Source organism: Sinohyriopsis cumingii, chromosome 16 (genome assembly GCF_028554795.1).
Source record: "Sinohyriopsis cumingii isolate HCF-2022 chromosome 16, ASM2855479v2, whole genome shotgun sequence".
Lineage (NCBI taxonomy): Eukaryota > Metazoa > Mollusca > Bivalvia > Unionida > Unionidae > Sinohyriopsis > Sinohyriopsis cumingii.
Genome location: NC_142976.1, coordinates 85,509,775 through 85,528,312, shown reverse-complemented (window position 1 = coordinate 85,528,312; position 18,538 = coordinate 85,509,775). Strand labels below are relative to the sequence as shown.

Below are 18,538 nucleotides of genomic sequence, written 5' to 3'. Positions count from 1 at the left end.
GGAAAAGATAAAGATTTAATAATTAAACCCAAAGCACTTATCGAAAATGTATCCTTTTCTACCAAATACGGAACTTAAATATGTTTAATTTTCTATTTTAACAAGGAAAATTTTACTTTCCAAGGACAATAGCGGCTGGCAAGCTCTAGCGACTCATCTTTCCTAAAACACTCTTACCCTTCCTAGGTCAGATTGGAAACAAAACTCTCCACCCTAGATAATCTTTTGAAAACTACTTGGTTCATCTATCCGGGACAAAGAACTTTCCGAAATAAAATTAGTTTAAATTTTCAAAGTCAATTTAAATTTTGCGGAAATATTTCTAAAATTCGCATCTGTAAGAGCCTTATTTCTGTTACAACTCTATGGTCGTAAATTATATAATAATAAAAACAAGACCAAAATTTTTTTATAAAACTTAACAAATAATTAAATATTTAATAAGTTATAAAATTAAAATATAAGAGAAACTTACAGTATAATTAATTGCATCTAAACTGATACTTAGAAAGTTCTATTCAAGTCCAAAAGAATCGATTATTCGTAATGAATTTCTGATTCTTGAATTTGTTTGTCTACCATCATAATGGCATTGCCCGGAACTCCTCTGAATAATTCACAGTTGTCCCAGAATAATATTTTAATCCAGTGAGCACTTTGTGGTTCCAATGAATAATCTAAACAAATATTTCCTCTCAAATCATATCTAAATACAACATTAGTAACGTGTAAAGACTGATGTCACAATTAGAGAAAAATAAATAAGAATGAAAGAACTGTCCAGCTCCACGCACTTATATTTTTCGTTTGAGGATAATGTAATTCTTTATTTAACTAAATATCTAAGTTTTTGTCTCTACTTTTAATTGCATGCTCTGTATGTTTTCTTTAGAATAAAAAAAAAATAACTTTACACGTTTTGTGTGATAGCGTGTTGTTTGACCACGCTTGTTCACAACTTAATATTTTCTTCAGAAATTAACATATTACATATTTGTTCTTAATTTATTTTTTTCAATGATAGAACCGTTTTCTTCATCAATAAAAACACCTAACACACCACCATTTTTAAAGTAAAACTCTGGTTATTTCTTGGATATTCTGATTCATCACACATTACATACAAATCTTCAACATAAACCTCCAAATTATTATAATCTGTATTAGTTTTGATTACTCATGTCTTCATCATAACTTTATTTCGACCGTAATAATACAATGTATACTTGAGATTTTCAAATATCTAAACCTGATGAGCCAGCAAAAAGGGGTTTTGATAAAGGTTATTTTATGTCATGTTTTGATGTTTTGACATGTTAATACTAATCAAATTTTTATTCAATATCTTGCTATTTAAAAAGATGTTGTTTTGCGAACAATTTCCTAATTTGATTATGTGCTTCCGATAACCATAATTATATATCAACTCTATTTCTCACAATTTCAGTAGTTTTACTGAAGAATCCCTTATTCGTCATTTGGAATAAATTGGTTTAAATATTATCAGTGATTGTTTCTGTGGCTTTTAACTGACTTTTCCTGGTTAAATGTTAATACCCTTATGAAAATCTTTTATATATTTTTAACAGCTCTCGCCAATGTCGTTCAGGCAAACATTGCCAATCCTTCTCTTAATAATATTTCTATAAATAAATATTGTCGATATCTGATTTTTTAAAAACATAATCTGAATATATTATTTTTATATATTATCCTCTGTGAACTATGCTAATGATATATAAAGAACTGGATCCAGTCTATTTTCCTAATTTTTGTTTAGACATATTCACTAATAAAAGAACACCTGTCGCAAGATATCTCTCATAATCCCCTTTTTTCACATTTAAATTTATTCAAAACAAAAATCATCTTCACTAGCTTACACATTATTTAATAATTCAGTAAAATACTTCACTGTTTGTTAATTATGCATGCTTAAATTTTAAAGAGAGAGAGAGTCTAATTTTAGTTCTTTGATACATTTAAATCATAGTAATTACTATCAGTTCTTTTTGGGACATATTATGATTCTCATCTTGTTCATTTTGTGGAAACATCAAAACTACCTGAAACATGTTCGAAAAAGTTGTCAAATAATTTTAACTATTATATTTCAACTGATAAATTTGTACTATTTCTTTTGCTATGAATTATATTTTACTCTTACAATAATTTAAGCTTCATTTTTTCATCAAACGACCATTATAGCCTCTTCTATTATGATTACTACCACTTTTTATGTTTAAACATAATTTTGTAATGTTAAATTACAATTGTAATAAACTGCCCCTCTATAAAGTTATATTACATGGTACTTATCTGACAATATATCGCAGATAAGTTATTTCACATATAAAGAACAAATTGTTTCTTTTCCAGCTTTGTTTTCTTTAATGATATTCTTTTATTAATCTAGCCGATATATTGTTCTTGCGACTGCAAATAAAAATGAGCTGCACCATTTCATTTTTCTATATCGGAAATGTAATGTTGATCTTTATCTTTTCCTAACTCTGTTTGATCTTATGTCATACCTATCTGATATTGTTAGGCATCCATCAGTCTGTTAATATATTCATTTATTTGCTTCCAAACTTTTCTTAAAGATTTTGATTACGTTTTCTCCTTCACTAAGTGAATATTACCTATTGTAACTTGTAATTCATCAAATATTGTCCGTGTCCCAAAAGAAATTAACCAGTAGATACATACAACTATCCTAATTGTCTTCAGGCTAATTTGGTACAATGCTTGAGACATATCATTTACTTAAACATTATAGTTATTTGCTTTTTTCTATTAACTTGCCTATGAACAATACGTTTATTTTTTCTAGCTTGTAGTCGTCTATTTTACTGGCATACAATGGGTACAATATATTTTCATAATCAAAAACATTTATTCTTTCATTATTCTGTTTTTCAGATTTTTCTAATTGATGTGAACATAAAGGAAAATCAAACCCATTTAAATTTAATTTACTAATATAATGTTTGTGTTTGATATCTGCTCATGGTCTTTCAAAAATTGGGTATAATTTTGATAATGTTGTCTACATGGAATATTTGTTATTATTGCATTCGACATTTTTTTCTTCTGATAAATCAATACATGAGAAACATCTGAAAGGTGCATACCTTGAAATATTTAAAATCCTTAATTCAATATCGGCAAATTCCCATCTACAATAAGTTTTCGAAAACATTCTTCCTGTTCTGTAAAATTTGCCTAAAGTTTCCATCAAGAATATCACAAGTAGTAACCTACTCAATAATGCTTCATTTTACTTGCTATAATGACGTGATATTTTCCCATCAAGTAATATCTTGATGTACAAAGCATTTCATGATAATTAAAATTTTCTTTTAATTTTTTTTGTATAGCTTTAATAATCTCTCCAAAAACATCTTATTGTCACAAAACCATTAAACGTACATTTTATTTCCTCTTTTCAGTGCAGAACATCTGTAGAATTTACTCGGTTATCTAATTATATGATTGTTTTATCTAATTAGTTATACGACTTATTAGAAAACATCGTCTTCTCTTTTTCTTTTTGGTCTAATTCTAAATCTACTTTTGAAAACTTCAATACTTTCTGTATTTGACTCTTACAGTACCTACCCTTTTAAGTCCTCTATAGTTAATTGGTATATTTCATCTCTATAACTGTCAAAATTTAATTACATCTAAACTGACGTTTTTGCTAGAATGAAACATGCTTTTGACATAAAACAAAGATATTCCCATTAAATAACCAGCGTTATATGCAGGGAAGTCATTTGCCCCGAATTTGCATATGCTGTAAAATTGTTCTAGCCTATATACGAAAATTAACAAGCCCGTCAAACTCCCCCCCCCCCCAAAAAATAAATAAATAAATAAATAATTGAAATGACGTCCCTGCTATTACTATCTCTCTGATCTGTTATTCAGCCTGAGCCAGCGCGTTGATATTTGCATGAATCAAGTTTTGCCCCCCACCCCCATCCACCGAAAAAAAAGTTGAAATGACATCCCTGGTTATAGGTGAAGTGATTCAGTGATTTTTTTTTTAAGACAGGTTTTTTTTCTTTCCTTCCCGTCCAGTTTAACAATTACAAGGATACAACAGTTTATATTTATGTCAAATTTAAAATTATTTTTTAAAATTAAAAATAAACTTTTCAATACCATAGTTCAGCATCGAGTAATTTTAACAGTTTAACATAGTTTATTTAGTTTTGACCATATTCGCAAGATATGCTCGTGGTCCGTGCTCGGGAATGTGTGTTGTTTTTACTACCAGCCTACATCAGTGTTTACATTGGTGACAGCAGACACTATGCCGGATTTGGCTTTTGCATTCGATTTCAAAACATCTGGAAGAAATACCTGAACAATACTTTGATGAGGTAAATAAATATTCAGTGAACTCTGCCATGATATAATTTTTTTTTAAAGAAATGATCAATTAGTAACTTAATCAATTCATTTTAGGCAAACGCGAAGTACTTCGACACTAACAAAATATAACGTTAAATAAGTCGTCTGCAAACTTTCCATTATAAAAAAGCACACTCTCTCGTTTGTTTTACACCCGCCCCCATCGATTTTATAAAAGAAAAGCATAAAGGATACTCCAAAAAGTAAAAAATGTATTCATTTATTTCCTTGATTTAAAACTATAACCTGATTGTCGCAAATGAGTCCCTAACACTGTTTATTGGCGGTTCAACGTGAACGAAGCTCCCGATATGTACAACAAGCTACTGCTCGCTGCCCATTTCCAATATCTAGAATAGTCTATTTCAGTAAAAATGATGTTGTCTGCGTCCAGTATTTGCAGTGTCTAGTTTTAATATATGTAAAACAAACTGAACAAAGAATCACGAGGAACTCTAGTATACGTGTGCTCAGAGATATGTAAATCAAAACTACGAAATTTTTAAAATTTTCAAAGACGGTGAACTACGTTATATCAGTTGCTTGAAACATAGACTGCGCCAAGCAAATATGACGACCATGTTGGTGAAGAAACTCGTTGGATTCGAAACGCCAAAAAAGTTGACAGTTTTTTGGGAACCCTGGCGACAATCAAGTTAGAAATTATAAATCAGTGAATGAAATGACTCAAGTTTGAGCATTATAGTATCTTCGATGCCTTCTTTTTTAAAATCAGGGGGAGGGCGAGGGGGTACAAACAAACTGGATGGTGTGAGAATACGTTTTAATAAGGGTTTTATTTTTATTTGGGTGGGGGATATAAATAGTTTTATGTATGTGCCCAGCGTCAGAATATAAAGTTTTGTGCACTTTGATTGCCATGTATCATCAAAATAAGACACTCCAACCATGGAACTAATTGTACAAGGAATAGATATAAAAAAGCAAGTTATCAGTGTATTGTAATTGTGATAGGAGCTAAAATGAATCAAATTATAACATTCTTATTAATCAGTTGATTGATACATGTTTTGTGGTTGTGACAGTAAAGTATTTAGTTTTGAATTTTCTTATTGCACAGTGAATAATCTAGACCCACCGGTGTAATAAAAAAAAATTCCTGCTGAAAGTCATGCTGAAAAAATGATGTTTTATTTGATTTTCAACTCTCCTAGTGATAGACCACAAGATATTATGGTATGGTATTTTGTACATCCATTTATTAGCACACGTTTGTTATCCCTGCTCCATAATTTCCTTTGAGAATTGCCATGAAACTTTACATACATATTAATTTGGTCTAGTTGGTCCTAAGTGTGAATTCTACCACTTGGACATCCATTATTGCCGCTATGGCAGCTATTTTGAATATGTTGTTCTCACTACTTCTCCTTAATGAAAACTTATATTGTCATGCAGTTATCACCAAATTCTTATAATATCTAGTTGGTCCTAGTTGAAAATGATTATGATCTGAGGTTCAAAATATGTTTGCTACAACAGATATCTTCAAAAAAACTGGTTCTACTACTTCTCCCAAATTGATGGTAACCAGTGCCAGATTTAGGCATAAGCTAAACAAGCTACAGCTTAGGGCCTCAGTCTGAACTCACAGTCTGAAGGGGCCTCTCAAATTTATTTTATAAAAATAGGGCCTCTACAGCTTCCCATAGCTTAGGGCCTTGCTACATCTAAATCCAGCACTGATGGTAACATTAAAATGGGGTTTTCACCAAAAGATTTCAACTGACAAGTATTTGGTTTTAAATGAAATTGTTTTAAAATCTGACGTCCAATATGGCCACCACAATAGCCATCTCAAATTTATTTATCACTACTCCCACTAAATGGAAACCAGTGAAAAAGAGCTTTCATTAAGCCTTCTTATGGAGTCTAGTTGGTCCTAAGTGAAAATGCTTATCTGAGGTCCAATATAAGCACCACAGAGACTATGTTGAAAATTGTTTTACCACTACTCTCTATGAAAGGATAGTCATATCAACGTTCTTTTCATGAGGAACTTTTTACCATGTCTAGTAGATTGTAAATGAGCATGTGCCTTTCTGTTATCTAATATGGCTGACACAGTGGCATCTTCAAATTGCTATTATTGCTGTTTTTTTCTGCATGAATGCTCTTGTAAGCATGGGATTTTCACAATTAGACTTCATGCAAGTCCTAAAATGATGCTCATCTGATGTCCAGTATGACCATCATGTTGGTCATTTGAAAATCTTGTTATTGCTACTTCTCTTAAACGTAAAGTCATTTTGCCATTGGGTTGTAATCAAAACAGTTCTTATAATGTCTAGTCCTAAATTAAAATGATTGACCCTCTATATGGCCACCATGGTGACTGTCTTGAAAATATCATCTCTTCTCTTTCCAAATAGATGGCTAAATCAACGTCATGTTTCCACCAAGAGTCTTCTTATGATACCTAGTTGCTTGTAACTGAAAATGGTTCCAGAATGCCAATCATGTGTCCAATATGGCTGTCACAACAGCTGTTTAAAAAAACTTGTCACTATTCACCCTGAACGGACAGTCATACTGACATGGGATTTTCACCACACAAAAAAATGATGTCTACCTGGTCTTAAATAAAAATAGTATCATTGTGATATTCATTATATCCACCACATCAGTAAATTAGAAAATCTTGTTACCACTGAATATCAGAGCTGTTTTTAACACTCAGTAGGTAAAATAAAGATATGGTCTTGTCTTAAATTCCTGTAAATTCTTTTCTGCCAGTGGTGTGCAAGTCCCTATGAGGGACTATTCAATTTAGGTAGTTGTTCTTTACCTCCCTTAAACCTTATTTTCAGTTTTCATATTTAATATTGTTTTTATTTTTCAATACACAAAATGAAAAATGTTTATATTCCAGTATGAGTTAGAGAGAGCAGATGATGAAGAATTTTATTCACATATTCTCATTATCTTATACAAATTTACATATTAAATTATGATATGCAAAGTATAACTTCTTTATATAAAGTGTATCTGTTATTAAGTTACACATTACCATGTTTTATCCATTTCGATTGCTCAGAAATTCTTATTTCTTTCTCTCATATATGCACATGATTCACTGGTTTTAATGCCATTTTTCAGCACATGATAGGCTATATACATAACAGCCAGAATAAATAGTGGAGGAAGAAATCAAGCAAAGTTTACACATATCCACATTGGCTGAGCCAAGATGAGACTTAACACCACACCACCCCCACCCAAGTTAAGGTGTTACTGATTTGTAAAGGCAAGCATCTTAGACCAAACTACCACACCCCACAAACTTTTAGAAACAAATTAAAATCTAGTTTTTGTTTCATTTTATCTTCTATGACATAATTCAACCGAGGAAAATAGTGTGAAAATGTGGTGCCTGCTAGTTACAAACTATATTTTACACCATACATTTAAATTGCACTAATAATAAGCCTTTTCGATGCTTGATGGATAATTGTGAATTCTATTTCATATCTTGTTTGCTGCTGCTCTTGTTGTTCAATCGGAGAAACCTTTTGAAGCCAGTGATTTTTAATCTATAATATAGGATACAATAAGCAAATAAATAAATGCATTTATAAAGGTCAGTAAGTGCACATTAAAGTAGTGTTTTGTATTTATAAAAAACTGAAGCAATGACATTAGAAAGATATATCACCATGTATTTGCACAAGGAGTATGTAAAATGTTTTGATATTAGTGCGCTATAGAACAAATATTTTTGCTATTCAACATTAAATCAGAGCGACCATGCATCTGTGCACTCTTTCTCTGTCTGATTATCCAATTATTCTATGCAGTCTTGCATACACCTTTTGGCATGATGTTGATATAAACAAAGACTGCACTTCTACCCACATAGCTCATTTCAAACTGTTTGCACCTCAGCAAATTTTTGATAGCAGGATTCAGCCAGAATTAACTTAGAGCTCAAAGCGAGCTGTATGGAGGATATGGCAAAGTTCAAATGTTATGTTCCTTAAGGAAGTCTCCAATGGTATGCTGTAATGTATTACATGGATACCTAGGGTACTGGTGTGCATAAGGTGGTTCGGTAATGTTCCATAACTGTAAAATGTCCAGTGACACTACCATATCAGGCACATGGATCTGGATGATTGGGCTGTTTGTGTATTTAATCATTCATTTCATGTTTGGCAAGTAATTCTTTGGCAATTTCAATCAGTCTAGTTTTGATCAGCAGTCATCAGTCTAGTTTTGATCAGCAGTCAACAAACATGGAACATGTATATGAACCTTTCTGAGCATCTCCTGATTTTGCAACATATTACAAATAGCTGATGATGTTTTGACCTCTTCATGGCAATCACTTCCCCACTCACCAGTGGCAGACAAGTGTCTTCCAGAACATGGGTCATCTTGCATGGATTCATTACCATCTTTAGCAAGATGAGGCCACTTCAAAATTGTAGGATATGACAGAGAGTTATATAAACTTAATGCACATCAACTTTGATATCAGTCTGAGAGTACCCTAAAAGGGCCAGATTTTATAGTACCACTTTTGCTCATTAGCAGAAATGTTTCTTCTTTGACACTTTTGTCAGTCATTTACGCATGTTTTGTCATGCAAATACATCTGCACATGTATGGCATACTGTGTGTGCAGCTGTAGTTCATTTGATTGAATGTTTTATCAATCACTGTAACATTGATTTAAAAGTTTTTTTTGTAAAACTGTTTTAACAAAATATTCAGAACTTTTCAAATACCTTTCATAATACAACAAGGTAGCCATTTTGAAAACAAAAGAAAGGAAATGCTAATTTTCCAAGATCCTTCCTAATGTCATTTTAATATTGCATGTTATTAATATAAAGAATGCATGATGTCACTGAACTGAATATAATATCATGTCAGGTGAACCTATTTTTGAATGCCTACAATACAATTTTCAACTGAATTGGACGAAATATGAATGAAGTGCACAAAACAAGGCCCAACCAGTCTGTATTGAAAAATTGGCAATATTTACAATTGAGCAGAAATTTATTCTACCTGATATCACTTTGGCCAGTCATTGTCATGGAACAAACTGAAAATTGTACAAGACAGTAAGCATTTTAAAAATATACTAGTCCACAATTAAAGTCAGTTTTGTTTCTGATGATTTTTCATTGCACTGAATTCCACAGTGTATAGTAAGCAATGTTATAGACACTAAGAGAATGTTGGAGACATACACGCTTCCCCAGCAAAAGATCACTAACCAATCAATTGAACTGTCTTTACTTTATGTTTATTTCAAACTCAATGATTACAGCAACAAGTGACAAAAAAGCCGCTTCAAAAATCACCGTATCTATGAAATGTGTTGCCTATTTAGAAAATAAAGTACAAAAGCCCACATGCAGTCAAAAAGCACATCTTATTACATTTTCTTGCAATATATTTCAGAACAGGATGTCTGGGAGTACAGTGGTAGAGGACCCTGGGATTCTTCTTGTAAATAGAACCAATGAGAAGTCTTCCAAATGTGTGAACATTGACATGTGCCAGACAACAACCACTGGCACTGGTAGCATCCTCCATCACCATGAAAGCAAGTTCTACAGCATTAGCTATCGTCTCAGCCGTCGAAAATATTTGTTTCAGCGGAAACGACGCTGTGTCAATTTTAAATTTGCTGTAACAATTATCAGCATTCTAATCATGCTTATTGAAACAGAGCTATTGTTTGCAGGTGTGATCAACAAAACCTCTGCTGCATCCATTATACTCAAACTTGTTATGTCAGGTACTACAATTATTTTATGGTTTTTAGTAATCGTTTACCATGCTATTGGGATTCAGATCCATATGACCGACAATGGTTGGGAAGACTGGCAATTAGCTTTCAGGTTCCCCTGGACTTACCTGAAAATACTTACAGAAATTGTGGTGTGTACCATACATCCCCTGCCTGGTAACATCCTTTTCCAATCAGAGGGATTGGATGGACAATCAAGAATGGTTTCTCCTGATGGAATATTTTCTATCTTGATGCTGGGGAGGTTGTACATCGTAGGCAGGTTTATCGTGGTACACAGCAAGCTGCTGACAGACACATCTACCCAAAGTCTTGGTGCCCTAAACAAAGTGAAGATAAGCACTGCTTTTGTATTAAAGGCATTTATGTCATCTATGCCTGGAACGATGCTTATAAGTATAGTTGTGGCCATATTGCTTATTAACAGTTGGACAATGAGAACCTGTGAGGTCTACTACCACCCAGGTAATAGTGCCAGTGGCTTTCTCAATTCAATGTGGCTGATCTGCATTACATTTTTGACCATCGGGTATGGAGATATGTACCCAAACACCTACTGTGGAAGGATTGTCTCAGTAGTCTCGGGTCTCATGGGAGCTGGTACAACCGCATTGTTAGTTGCAGTACTGGCCTCCAAACTGGAACAATCTCGTGCGGAGAAATATGTTCACAATTTTGTCTCCCAGGTTAAGATGGACAAAGAACTAAAAGCAGCAGCTTCCAATGTCATCAAACAATCACTTAAGCTTTGGAAAATGCGGCACACACACACTGAATTTAAAGTCAGAATATACAGAAAGCTTTTGAAAGCAATACATGCCATGAAGGCTGCCAGAAATGATAAGTCATCTATAGGAGAGAGTGCTGTTGGGCTGATTGAAATAAATAAATCAGTAAACGACATCTACAATTATACTGAGAAAATGAAGGATGAGCAGTCAGATCTTAAAGCTAAAGTCAGTGTAATCGAAAACAAACTATCTCAAATGGATGAAAAACTAGATGCTGTGGTCTCCTCTCTCGTTACAAAGTAAATTCTCCATTGGTTTGCATCAAGACCTAACTGCTTAATTAAAATAGATGTCATTAGGTAATCTAATTCACATACAAAGCATGTTGGCTATGGCATTTGCATTAATTTTAAAATATTTCCTTGACATAAACATGATAAACGCTAGTCATGACATTTTGCGATCTTGAATACAAAATTTACTGAATCTGCTGCTATAGCTCTAACTGGGAGAGAAAGAACCCCTTCACATTTAGACTATAACTTTATCATAAACCTTATATTTGAGATACTTTTACTATGTTGTACATCACCTCATCTAATAACAGATTGGTCTCCCCACCACCTCCATATGCTTGTTATTGCCTTGTAATTTTCAAATGCAAGTTTGGTCTTTCACACATCTTTTATTAAGATCATATATTACTGAATATCAAAATTAGACAGTTGTTTTTGCCATAATATAACGTTTCTGTGTCAAAACTTTTGTCCAATTTTCTTCCATGATTCTTGCTATTATTTTAATGGTAATAATAGTTGAATGTATCATGAAGGTTAATACGGACATGGTAATTCCTTACTGTAAATTTCAGTACAGCATGTCTTAGGTACCCAGATCATGGCCGGTTATGAAATAATATGAAATGTCAGCAGAAACAGTTCAAAATGTAAATATGCCTTATTTATTTATTTAGGTGGTTAATTATTTACTTTGTTAGTGATACTAAATGTTGTTGTTAGTTACAATTTTCTTTAATTGAGTTCTCCAAATAAAATGTTGAGATTTGATTCAAATGACTTATTTATTAGTTGTAAAAGTAGTAGTAGTAGTTTTTATCTGACACTAGTTAACATGTGCAGAAAATCCCCAAATCTGGAGTTGCTAACACTGCGCTAGGAAAGGCCATTGTGATATTAAATAAGAATGAACTACAAAGCAAAACAAGAGCTCTTGTCAACACAGACTACTACCTAGCCCAATATGAAAAACTATTTTCTGATACGGAATTGCTATGTGTGCTCCAGAAGAACAGCAGTAAATTTGGTGTTAATTATATTAACACACCCAAGGCAAGAGACTTTCTCCATCAATTGTTCAAGCCCTGGGAGAAGTTTGGGTGTTCTTGCTGGTGAAAGTTTGGATGATACACTTTTGGAGCAAGAAATAGTGTATATAATATACATGAGAATAAAAGTTAAGCCCTTTAAAGAAATAAATCTGTTGCATATTATTTCGTTTTTGTCTAAAAAAAATTAATGCATGCATCTCGACATCAGATCTGGGATAGATTTTGCAATAAATGAAAATGTAGGTAGGACAAGTGAAATTTCTGAAACCAACTGCCCTGGACAAATGGGTAGAAAAATTTGATCAGCCCTGCTGGGATTAAAGCATTAAACTGGTAAACTTTCTAAAGGACTTATTTACAAAATGCTTAAGCTTTGCCCATTATTATTCATGTGGTTTCACTGGGGACCTACTGTAATGTACGAGTACGGTAAATCATAAGAAACAGTGCTAGGAATGAATACAAATTCATAATTGTTTGCAACAGTATTTATCAAGATGAAATATTCTTTCACACACTTATGCAATATAATGGTAGTTTCTATTGTAGTATTTTAAAAGTTTATTAAAATGAAACCTCTCACTAGTGAACCATAATGTTCTGATATGTTGTTTAATTTCACTTTGTACAGAAAATATATTTCATTAGCTATTACATTTTGTCCTTTTTAAAAATGTAATATACTGTTTCCTTGCAAGATTTTTGCATATATAGCAAATACAGAAGACCCTGTGCAACAAAATCCTCCATTTTTCCCTGCTGCTTGTATGGTTTAGGTACCACTGTCAATCCACTGAAATAGATTACAGTAACATGTACATGTACTATGTAACATGGACACAAATGGGACTATTTACCAGTTAGGCAAAACAATGTAAGCATTTGATTTAGTTGAACATTCGAAACTCACTTCAGCCTTAGAAACATATCCTTGTGTTATTTATGACTGTCCTATAAAGTGATACTCAATTTTAGTTTTACCATCCATTTCAAAGAGCTGTGACATTATACCTGTAAAACATTTAGTATTTTACATCTTCTCAAAGAAGAAAACAAATTACTCATATAATTACTTACAACGAAAAAGAACCATTTCGATTTTTTTTAAAGATCATTGCAAGATGGCAGTTGATTTTTTATTCTTTGGGGTGGGTCGGGATTTCTGGCCCCAAAATAGCTTAAAACAAGTATTCTTGGTCTGATTTATAAAACAAAAGAACCTATTATATCAGTTGACAAAAGTTTTATCTTGAGGATAAGAAAGAAAACATTTGGCTAAAGAATATCAGACTACCCAAATCGGCCAGTTACATACTAAGACAATTGGTCCACAATTTATATAATAATAATGTTGATGTAATGGGTTTTGTCAATGGTCATTTCATATTTTTTTAAATGTTTATCAGTGTATGATTTTTAGTGTCAGTTAAAGTTCAAGTCATACAGGTCATGTAGACATTCAATACCAACTATTTACTAGAATTTGATTATACATACCTTAACAATCTGATCTCCTTTTGTTCTATATAAAGATCTGAATACGACTGCTTAGGGGTCATGTTCTGGTGACATATGTTAATACCATATTTGCTAATTTTATCATACCATCAGATGAAGTCTTATATCTTCACTTTTGTGAGACTGAGCAGCATGGCTGAAGAGTATTAATGTGTGCCAAATGATTTGATTCACTTTAAGATTTTTGAAACCTAGATTTCCAGTGGCTAATTAAAAGGTCACCATAATATGACCCCTAAGTGGTCGCTGTCAGGTCTTCTTGTTGGGCAGTGGAGATCTGATTTTAATCAGATTGCATACCTTAACTTACAATTATTCACTAGATTTCAAGCCTCAAATATCCATATTCTGTGTACAGTTATTTTATACATGCCCTCAGAAATACAAACTGTATGGCAAAATCAATGTTAAAGTATGTGGATATATTTTAATGAAGTGAACCTCAAGGTGTGATCCAGTACAAACTGCCTTGAATGTTGCGAGCTATAATGTCACAATGAGAGGTGCATGTGTTTTGAAGAAAAAAATCCAGCTAATCTTTTCTTGACGAAGTTTAGTACCAGGTAACCACTGTAAAAGTCCATAGCAATCAATTTCATCTGGAGGCTTTTTGATGTCATTTATAGCACAGAGCATTCAACAGTCAGGACTGAATTGACTTTGGTTAAGACATATTAGTATTAAATTTTAGAACAACAATTCGTATTTAATTTAATCTAGTAAATGCAGCAACATGACCATGCTAATACACAATTTAATTAAGGATTCCATAGTCCAGTAAGATAAAATGAACAATAAAGGACACAGAGCAATATGCTGAAATCATTGAGATGATGTTATTTAAATTCTCCATTTAAGCTTGATACAAATTATTAAATAACCAGGAGAATTGTTGGAAATGATGGTATATATTTTACATTTTTGTGCCAAACAATAACATGCACTCACACTGAACTGCCAACCCTACCAAGGCATTCTCTGTAAGACAGTCTATTACTTTCCCCACAAGTTAGACCAGTTTTCAGTAATGTGTAACAAAATATCATGTACTACTATTGTCAAGTTGGAAAGCAGGCATTTAGAAAGTTCAGAAGTGCAATTCAAGACTGATGCAGTAATAGTAAACATTATGTTGAAGAAACAAGTTTGTAAAGTGCACTTAGACCGTAATGAACCCCAGTACAGTTTCACAAATGCAGTTCCAAACCCTATAGAGCTCAATGGCCTCTTGCTATCTCAACCTGACATAATCCTAGGCCTTTTTTATAATATATGGTGGCAATGACAAACATTTCATAATCTCTCCTGCCATGAGATATACTCAAATTAACAGATGATGTCCAAAAAATGTATTTGCTACCCTACCTGCTCTTTTCCACAAGAATCTGAATTATCTTTTTCTTTTCAGAGGCTTATTTTTTTGAGTCTTGAATGTGCATCATGTGTTGGACACCAGGTTTATGAATCACGGTACTAATGATCTTTTTGTGATGCCGAATGATGGGAACCAGTCTAGAAATGAGTGAAGAGTATATATGGGTTGGGCTGACCAGGATTGGTTGGTAATTTAGTAAAAAGAATCTTTTGAGAGATTATCCTAGTTGTAACTGGAAAAGAGATCTTGTTTTATTGATATAATTTCAGTCATATTACAGACTTGAGTTTGGAAGACTCGGTACTGACACAAGTATCTGGCTTTGTTGCGGTAGTGAAAGAACATGGTGGTCTAAAACGTGTACATCCAGAAAAGGCCACAGCTCATGGTTTTCTCTATATAGACAGTCATTAAGGATGTCACTATACTATTAAATATAACTTAATTCATAAGCACTCAGAAATTTTAATGTTAATGAATTTTTAATATCATGATGTTTGCATAGGTTTACTATGGGAACTGAATGAATACTATGAGTCATATTCAAGAATTCTACGAGTAACATTTTGATCGTGCAGATGTTTTGCATGAAAAGATATGTGCAATTTAAAGTCTCTTAGGTAATCATGTAAAGTTAGTCTGGGTTCGTGCCCAACACCACTGAATCTAATACAAAACCTGGATCAAATTCAAACACAGGCAAGCCAGTATCTGGATTTTACTGCAACAGTCATTTTTCTGTAATTTGAAAGTCTCTTTTTTAAGGGTCATCTCCATTAGACATACGACCAAATCATAAGGGCTGGAAGGTCTGCTGTTTCACAACCTTGGATCCGTGTATGCTGAAGTTGAAAGGAAAAGGGTATTTATTTGGGGTAAAATGATACACCTGTGCCACATATCTATGTGATCCGTGATTCACAGCCTGGGATACAATACATTATTGATAAACATATCATGTTGATGGGCTTTCTATCTTTAGGTTTATTGGTGATTGGTGGTAGATGGTGCCCTTTTATGTGTTGACATATTGGCAGTATTTCCAGTTTTCTCTCTTCTGAATTAAATAAAGTCTGTTCATTTCTAATTTATTTTTACAAGCAAACTAGATATTGTTATATCATTTGTTTTTTGAAAACTCAGTGATATGGTCAAGTGAGTGTTGTCCTCACAACCAATCCTTTTATTTATTTATGTATTAATTTTCTTTATTTAATTTTTTATGAAGCTAAATACATGCAGAGAAATATATTATTCCGTTTCTTAAATTATAGGTGCAAAAATATTCTTATGGAAATAGAATGCCCAAGTTGTTGTGAGCATTTTCCTCACCGACATGACATTTAAATTCAATTTAACAATATTTGATTAATTTAGCAATCTATACAACATAATTTATTTATGTTTCTATTTTATAATTTACTAGTTGTCTAAGTCATTGTAAGTGCTTTCATCATTGAATTTACATTCTAAATTCAATTCAGCAATACTTGATTAATTTAACAATCCATAAAAAATAATTTACGTATGTTTCTTTTTTATAATTTACTAGTTGTCTGCATCATTATGAGTGCTTTTCCTCACTGACTTGACATTCTAAATTCAATTCAACAACACGTGATTAATTTAGCAATCTACAAAACATTATTTATATTTCTATTTTAAAATTTGCCAGTTTTATAAGTCATAGTGAGTGTTTTTTCTCTCCAACTTGACAGCCAGTTTATTTCCATTTATATCAATTCAGTTCAGATAAGTATTATATTATAGTTGAAGTGTAAAGTCAAGCAAGTGTTCTTGATAAATTTACATTTTACATATTGCAATCAAGTCATATTTTCTCTTCTGTAGTAAACTTTATTGCAACTAAATCCAAATATGGTAAATCTTATATAAGTTTCATTCATCAAAAGAAGTAATAATATGATGAACTAACAGTACAGTGTTTCATGTGTACCCTGACCTTGTGTGAAATTATCATATGCCAACTGTATCTCAAGACAATGATAGTATTCTGGCTTAGCATACATGTGACAAGACTGTCATGGCTGTGAACTGTGACTTTATCCAATATTTCTTAATAAATGAATCATCTTGTGTTGTGGTTGAAAAGAAATCAAGAGTTAGGGTTTTCGCCATTCTACCCTCCTTAGTCAGCTGATAGGAAGCATACTCATCCCTGGTGTTGTACTCCAATGTAGTATTATCAGGACCTAGCTCAACCGTTACAGTATATATAATGGGATCCATAAGCATACACTGTATGGCACAAGTTACCGTAGAACTGTTGGAAAATGAAGAAGAACACTCATTTTATATAATCGCACTGGGAATACAGTGTAGTTGACAATAAACGGATTTATCTAATTAAATTGTTTGCTTTTCTGTATAAATTACCTATATTTTAAACATAACTAATCTCTATAAAGCTGAAAACATAACTCCAAGTTTTAACACGTGCATGTGCACCTCATTGTGCACCTGCAAAACATTGTTAATTATATAAATTCTTTCTGCACAACAAAAATAACATTCCTTATGTTCAAGAAGTACAGACATCTGTTTCATGCAAAAATCATCAACTCTGAAACAGTTTAAAACTCTTTAGCATGACATCCTCTCTTGTTACATTATCAGTTTAATATAATTAGTAATTCATTTAACAGACTCATTCACATACATTTTGCAAAAGTTGAGAACGTTCCATGTGCTAGAGACTTTATTATAGTAAGTTGGCAGGTATTATTAATATTATGCAGGTTGTAGTTTGGTCTGCAAGACGGTAAGAGATCCATCCACTGATACACCGGTACATTGTAGATCGTATCCTGTAACTCCCTTTCCATAAATATTATGCTTGATCCGAGACTTTAACTGACAACATCTGAGTTAATAAGTGCATACAAAAAGCCTTCTGAATAAATAGTTGAACTGGGAAACACATTGGTTTAGCAGATTATTGTCCGAGTTCATTAGTTGTCTCGATTCCCCTGTTGCATCTCATTTGATACATATTCTTTAATTCTAAACATGAGTTAACTACATTGTAGCTAATAAATGTATAAAAAAAATTATATTTATTTTAGTACTACTAGGCCAATACATGTTATTCTTTAGACTGCAGGGTTGGTAGTTGTTGTTGTTGTTGTTGTTGTGGGGTTTAACGCCATATTTCAGCACACGATAGGCTATGTATGGCGGCCAGTATTAATGGTGGAGGAAGAACCCAGCAAAACCCCGGGAAGAACCACCGACCCACGAGAAGCTACTGGCAAGCTTTCTCACATACCCACGTTAGCCGAAGCAGGGTTGGTAGTACTTTGATCACTGTGTGGAATAAATTGATAACAGTA

General features: G+C 32.8%; 1 pseudogene across 1 annotated transcript; it reads left to right on the top strand.

Moving 5' to 3' along the window:
• The first annotated feature begins 4,276 nt into the window (after window positions 1–4,276).
• On the top strand, window positions 4,277–11,849 carry LOC149780941 (small conductance calcium-activated potassium channel protein 2 pseudogene; annotated as a pseudogene). Its single transcript, XR_016414919.1, has 2 exons — window positions 4,277–4,394; window positions 9,862–11,849. The product of XR_016414919.1 is annotated as a small conductance calcium-activated potassium channel protein 2 pseudogene (transcript).
• The last annotated feature ends 6,689 nt before the right edge of the window (window positions 11,850–18,538 follow it).